Raw genomic sequence first — 6,543 nt, forward strand, 5'->3', positions numbered from 1 at the left:
TGGCATTGAATCTATGTATATTTAGAAAACCCATTGTCTCAGCCCAAAATCTCCTTAAGCTGATAAGAAACTTCAGCAAAGTCTCAGGATACAAAATTAATGTGTGAAAATCACAAGCATTCTTATATACCAGTAACAGAAAAACAGAGAGCCAAACCATGAATGAACTTCCATTCACAATTGCTTCAAAAAGAATGAAATAGCTAGGAATCCAACTTACAAGGGATGTAAAGGACCTCTTCAAGGAGAACTACAAACCACTGCTCAGTGAAATAAAAGAGGACATAAACAAATGGAAGAACATACCATGCTCATGGATAGGAAGAATCAATATCGTGCAAATGGCCATACTGCCCAAGGTAATTTATAGATTCAATGTGGAATTTTTATTTTATATTGTCAAAATCTTGACTTTTCCTTTTATGGGTTATGTGTTGTGTTGTACCTAGAAAGACCTTCTATGCTCCAAGAGAAAAATCCTGTGCTTTCTTCTTCTACTTCATTTATTTATTTATTTATTTTTTTGAGACAGGGTCTCACTCTGTCACCCAGGCTGGAGTGCAGTGGCACGAACTCGGCTCACTGCAACCTCTGGCTCCCAGGTTCAAGTGATTCTCTTGTCTCAGCCTCCCAAGTAGCTGGGACTACGGGCATGGGTTACCATGTCCTACTAATTTTTGTATTTTTAGTAGAGAAGGGTTTTGCCATGTTGCCCAGGCTGGTCTTGAATGCCTAAGCTCAGGCAGTTCGCCCACCTCGGCCTCCCAAAGTGCTAGGATTATGAGCATGAGCCACAGTGTCCAGCCAACTGTGCTTTCTTCTGAAGAAGAAAAAAAATAGAAATTGTGGCTCACACGGATCTTCATTCAGACTTGAGGTGTACCACTGGGAAGCCCTGCTGGCCCCAGCTGGTTCCAAGCATCATTTCTTAGAAAATGTTGCAGACGTCACTCCAGAGCAGGGATCTGCTCAGAGGTGGGGCTGGGCAGAAACCCTGTTTGAAAGGTCTAAGGGCCACACTGGAATGTAGGGATTCACTTTTTCTTCTTCTTTTTTTTTGAGATGGAGTTATGCTCTTGTTGCACAGGCTAGAGTGCAATGGCAGGATCTCAGCTCACCGCAACCTCTGCCTCCCGGGTTCAAGGGATTCTCCTGCCTCAGCCTCCCAAGTAGCTGGGATTTCAGGCATGCACCACTGTGCCTGGCTAATTTTGTATTTTTAGTAGAGATGGGGTTTCTCCATGTTGGTCAGGCTGGTCTCGAACTCCCAACCTCAGGTGATCCACCCGCCTCAGCCTCCCAAAGTGCTGGGATTACAGGCATGAGCCACCTTGCCTGGCCAGGGATTCACTTTTTAAAAAAATTTTTTTTAAAATTATTATTATTGTTTTTTGAGACAGGGTCTGACTCTCTGTTGCCTAAGCTGGAGTGCAGTGGCACCATCTTGGCTCACTGCAACCTCCACCTCCTAGGCTCAAGCTATCCTCACATCTCAGCCTCCCAAGTAGCTGGGATTACAGGCATGTGCCACCATGCCCAGATAATTTTTTTTTTTTTAATAGAAAGAGGGCTTCACCATGTTGCCCAAGCTGGTCTTGAATTTTGAGTTCAAATGATCTGCCTGTCTTGGCCTCCTAAGGTGCTGGGATTACAGGTGTGAGCCACACCCAGCTGCGACTCACTTTTGACCAAGAGAAAAAACTTAAGACGAAACCAGTTGTCCATAAAGTGACAAGGAATATCTGCTGCACATTTGAGGATCTTTTGATCAACTTAATACAGAATCTGGCATCTTTACATCTCCTTAGGGCCAGATGATCATAGCCACTCCCAGCCTCAGATACTTTTTTTTTTTTCCATGTAACTCTTTTAATAAATAAAGCATATTCATGGCTTAGATTTTAAATCACATTTACAGATGAGGGAAAACTTCTAGGCCTAAACAGGTAACAGTAAAGCAACTACTGCTGGAAGGAGTGGTGCGCCACACGCACCTTAAGCCTCAACAGTGGGGACTGCAGGGCCAAACACTAAACACATCACCTCTAGGCCAGACGGAGAGTGGAGACCCAGGAAGCCTATGCGACCACCATCTGCCCCTTCCCCTAGTGCTGGAGAATCAACTGGACACTGTGTTACTTTCAGATGAACTGGAGGTGGGTCCTGATCATATTACATGAAGCTTTCCACCACTGTGAACAATTAGGCAAGGCATGAGTGACAAGAGGGGCATCACTGATAAATACAGAGCAATACTGGGGCAGTAAAGAGGAAGCTACAGAGACATTCGTGTTTCTTCAAATATCAGAAGCTTCCACATCATAGCAGGAGAGCTGAGGATGAGCTCCACCTCCTGAAGGCTTAGTCCAAAAACTTCCTGTTGGCATTTGCACCAAACAAGGCTCCCCGGACTTCTGGTATCATCTGCTGGGCTATGAGATCCAGCCGGCTTTCCAGGGTGTTGGAAACCTTTATTTTACGATCCCCATTATAGATCTCAACTCCACCAGCTATGTCTTCAGGCAGGTAGGACTCCTGGTCAATTTGGACATCAACATCGTTTTTGGTGGCAATTTTATATATAGGGATTGCCTTCTGCACTGCAGCCTTTACCAGAGGGAAATCTTGTTTCCTGCAATGAACAATCATTCGGTGCTCCAGCAACTGGTACAAACCCTGGAGAACCAGTCCATCTAGCAGCACTTGGTACCTGGTTGTATCTTTTACCACTTTGCTTAGTCTCTGTTTTGCTTCATTTAGTAGGTCTGTGATAAGGTCATCTCTCGCTCTGAGGACTTTGAGTCTCGCTTAATTCATCAGATTGGACATCTGAATTTTCTTCTGCTGCTCAATCTGTTTCTCTTTCTTCTCATAATATTCCATAATCTTTAGTCTTTGGGTTTGCACAAGCTGACCTTTCTCTATGTTGAACTCTTCTTCTGCCTTTGCATCTATTTCTTCTGCTTTCTCATTGGCTTCTTGTTCAATGAAAGCCATCATATGCTTTATCTGCTTTTGCACATCAGCATCGCTGAGAGTCATGGCGAGAGCAATGCTAGGTCGGTGAGCAGCAGGCTCGAGTTTATGTTTAAAGGGTGAGGGGAGACGAATGGGCAAAGGGAAGCCCTGTGCAGATCTCGGTTTCCTTTCTCAGATACTTTTAATATATTGATGAATTTCAGATTTATATTTTCATTTCATGCCTCTTCTGAGCTCAGACATCTCTAACTTAGTTATGTCCAAAATGGAACTTTCAATCTTTCATTCTGATTTTGACACTGCTCCAGTCTTTCCTAACTAGGGATAGGTGCCTTGGCATACAAGACACTTGGAGTCATTAAATTTTTATTTTTTTAAATTTTTAAATTCTTTTTTTTCTTTAAACCATTTTTTCTTTTCTTTTCTTTTCTTTTCTTTTGTTAGGTAGGGTCTTGCTGTCTTTCCCAGACTGGTCTCAAACTCCTGGGCACAAGGGATCCTCCTGCCTCAGCCTCCTGAGTAGCTAGGACTACAGGCACACATCATTGCACCCAGCTCTTGGAGTCATCTTTGACACTTCATCTCCCTTTACCCCTACATTTTATTAATTATCAAGTCATGTCTGTTTGTTCTCTAAAACCTATCCTAAATCCTACCTCTGATCACCTCTGTAGCTATTGCCTTAGCCTAAGTTACTACCATCTCTATCTTAGATTTCTACAAGTTATCCTAACTGGTTTCCCCTGCTTTCACCATTGCCCCCAACCCCACAGTCGATTTCCCATAGCCCACTCTTCTCTTTTGAAATTGTATATCAGATTGCTTCATTCCCCTGATGAAAATTAATTAATTAATTCTACAAATTAGTATAGAGATCTACTGTGCTCCAGGCACTGTTCCAGGTATTGAGGGATACATTAGTGATGGGGATACATCAATGTTTTGAAACTAAGTATTCAAAAATCCCTGCTGTCATAGAGTTTACAAAACAGCAAACAGTGCCATGAAGGAAAATTAAGAATGAAATGGGTTGGGGAGAGCTGGGGTGGGTGTGCAATTTGAAGCAGGGTGATTATGGGATGTCTCATTAAGAAGACTATATTTGGGTGGCCAGGTGTGGTAGCTCACACCTGTAATCCCAGCACTTTGAGAGGCTAAGGCTGGTGGATCACAAGGTCAGGAGTTCAAGACCAGCCTGGCCAAGATGGTGAAGCCCCGTCTCTACTAAAAATACAAAAAATTACCCGGGTGTGGTGGTGGGCGCCTGTAATCCCAGCTACTTGGGAGCTTGAGGCAGAGGACTTCTTGAACCCAGGAGGCGGAGGTTGCAGTGAGCCGAGATCATGCCACTGTACTCCAGTCTAAGTGACAGAGTGAGACTCCATCTAAAAAAAAGGAAAAGAAGACTATATTTGGGCAAAGATTTAAAGGAGATGAGAAAGTAAGCTTTGTGGATATCTGAGAGAAAATATTCCAGACAGAAGGAACAACATGTGCAAGGTGTTGTGGTGGGAGCACATCTGGGCAGTGCTGAGGAAGAGCAAGGAAATGACAGTGGCCGGAGCGGAGTGGGGAATGGAAGGAGTAGTAAGAACTGAAGTCAAGCAGTCAATGAGAGACTAAATTATGAAGGGCTTTGAAGGCCATTGCTGGGACTGATCTGAAGGCCTTGAGCAGAGAGGTGGCCCTGCCTACCACACCAACCCCAGCTCCTCTGGTTCCTGCCCTGGTACACGGAATGCATGCTTATTGCTGTGTGAACACACTCAAATATTTCCCTTTTATGGCCTTCACACTTGCTCTTCCCTCTCCCTGGAATCCTCTTCTTCCCAGATCTTTATCCCATGCCTCACCCCTTCACATTATTTATGCTTCTGCTCAATGGATCTTTTCTGACCACAGATTTGAAAATAGCACTCTACCTCCCTTCTGTGTTGATTAGGGTCGTACTAGGAAAACAGGAACCACACTGTGCATTTTCATAAGATAAAGTTTAATACAAAGAACTGGCTACATAGGTGATTGAAAAGGCAGAGACTCCAACCAGGAGAGTGAGGCGACCCAGAGACTAGCAACCAAGACAAGTTGCGACCACCCCTAGGTTGGAGGGACAGAGAAGAGATTTTTTTCCAGGAACAAGGTCACTGTGTAGAAGTGACCTATTCAGCAATGGAGGCTTAAATGAGATGCAGTCACAGTGGAGGCAGAGGAAAATGTGGTGAAAAATCCTGGCAGGCTGCTTGATTCTGACTGCCAATCTCCTACCAGTTGCTCTGAATGGTTAAAGTCCACCAGCTAACAGGAGCCTGGGAAATGCAGCCTGCAGAGATCAGCTCCCCAGCAATTCAGAGCCAAGCAGGAGGAGCTCTGGAAGCAAACCTGAGGAGTGGGACCTCACCCTGTCCTTACCCAGTTTTATTTTTCTTTAGGTCACTTATCCCTACTCCTATTCCATCCTATTTTGTTCTACTCTAATATGCTCTGTTTAGTTCTTTTATGTTCTAGTGTTTCTATTCTACTCGTTCTATTCTATTTTACTGTTTCTATTCATTTGTTCTCTTCTCTTCTATTTTTTACTTGTTTGCTGTCTGTCTCTTCCACTAGGAATGAACTGCACAAAAGTAGAGACTGTTCACCAGTATAACCCAAGTAGCTAGAACAGTGGTTGGAATATTACAGGTGCCAAATAATTATTTGTTGAGTGAATTAATGAATAAATTTGCTTGCTGTTAAGATTCAAGAGGGCAGGAAATATATATACTGTGTTCATTATGATATACCCAGTGTCTACCACAGTACCTGGTCGGCATGTGTATTAGTTTCCTAGAGCTGTTGTAAAAAATCACCACAAACTTCGTGGCATAAGGCAACATAAATTTATTCTCGTAGTTCTGGAGATCAGAGGTTTGAAATTAAGATGTCAGCAGGGCCACACTCCCTCTGAAGGCTTCAAGGGAGAATCTGCTCTTTCTGCTTCTGATAGTTCCAGGTATTCCTTGGCTTATGGCTGCATCACTGCAATCTCTGCCTCTGTCTTCAGTGGCCTTCTCTTGTGTGTGTTTCTTATAAGGACATTTGCCTTTGGATTTAAGGCCCATCAGATAATCAAGGACCCTGAGATCCTTAACTTGATTACATCTTCAAAGTTCTGTTTTCCAAATAAGGTCACATTCACGGGTTCTGGGACGTGGGCATAACTTTTGGGGCGGGAGAAGCAACTATTTAACCTGCTACAGAACTTAAGAAATGCTTGCTGGCTGACTGGCTAGACTGACTAGTTTCTCTGGGTCTACTTTTGCCCTTGCCCAATCCATCTTCCACAATGCCACTAACCTGACCTTTCTAATTAGAAAAAGGCTTCTTTTCTTTTTTGTTTTCTTTTTTTTTTTGAAATCATAACTTCCTACTTGGAAGTTTGAAAAAACTTTTGTGTTTTTCCATCCTAGGGGGAAAAAATTCAAACTTCTTAGCTCAGCTACAAGATCTTCCATCTGCTGTTCTTTGCTTCCCTATTCAAGTCTCTCTTCTCCCGCTCTCCCCACTTTTCACTTTGTGCTCCAACCA

At 43.4% G+C, this 6,543-nt stretch overlaps 1 pseudogene; it reads right to left on the reverse strand.

The window, feature by feature from the left end:
• Positions 1-1,855: 1,855 nt before the first annotated feature.
• On the reverse strand, positions 1,856-3,328 carry LOC103241544 (V-type proton ATPase subunit E 1 pseudogene; annotated as a pseudogene).
• Between the last annotated feature and the right edge of the window lie 3,215 nt (positions 3,329-6,543).

The sequence above is a fragment of the Chlorocebus sabaeus genome, chromosome 1 (assembly GCF_047675955.1).
Source record: "Chlorocebus sabaeus isolate Y175 chromosome 1, mChlSab1.0.hap1, whole genome shotgun sequence".
NCBI lineage: Eukaryota > Metazoa > Chordata > Mammalia > Primates > Cercopithecidae > Chlorocebus > Chlorocebus sabaeus.